Source organism: Phoenix dactylifera, chromosome 9 (genome assembly GCF_009389715.1).
Source record: "Phoenix dactylifera cultivar Barhee BC4 chromosome 9, palm_55x_up_171113_PBpolish2nd_filt_p, whole genome shotgun sequence".
In the NCBI taxonomy this organism is placed as follows: domain Eukaryota; kingdom Viridiplantae; phylum Streptophyta; class Magnoliopsida; order Arecales; family Arecaceae; genus Phoenix; species Phoenix dactylifera.
The window spans coordinates 14,417,814-14,418,508 of record NC_052400.1 but is presented as its reverse complement, the minus strand read 5'-3'; positions in this window follow the sequence as shown (position 1 = coordinate 14,418,508).

The window sequence follows — 695 nt, the reverse complement described above, 5'->3', positions numbered from 1 at the left end:
GGAGTCGGCCTTGGAGAAGTCCCGCGCGAGCGACCAGGAGCTTCAGTCGCGCCTGGAGGAGGCTGAGGCTGCTCGCATTGCTGCCGAGGCGAAGCACAAGGAGGCTCAGGCTGATCTGCAGAGGATCTCCTCCGAGGCCGGACGACCGGATTGTGGCGAAGGTCTTGGAGGCGAAAGCTCAGATTATGGAGCGGGCAGAGGCGGCGCTGGCCGAGAAGAGTGCGGAAATCGGGCGTCAGGCGGTACAGCTTATCGTCAGTTTCGCCGAGGTTCACCCGTGATATGTCGGAGGCGGTACAGGCCTATCGTCAGTCTGACGAGTTCCGTCCGTGACATGTCGGACGCGGGGTCCCGACTCCTTTATCTTAGGCTTCGAGGAAGGCCTGACAAGGGTGTCGGCTAAGTACCCCGAAATTGACCTGAGTGGGATCTCTCTTCTAGACTCCTCTCCGGCGCCATTGCCTGCTGATTCTCCAACCGCCTCCCTACCCCCTGCGGACGTGCCCGGCGTTCCCGACCCGGGGGTTCCTCCAAGCTGACCTTCTGTATTTTTGTTCTTTTCTTTTGTGTGTTGGCGTTTTGCCAAGTTTGTATGGGTCCTCGGCCCTGAAACAATGAAAAGTTAATGCAAATAGAGTTTCTTCATTTCACTTTCGTCCTTCTTCTTTTTAACTCTTGGTAGCGTCTCGCTGACT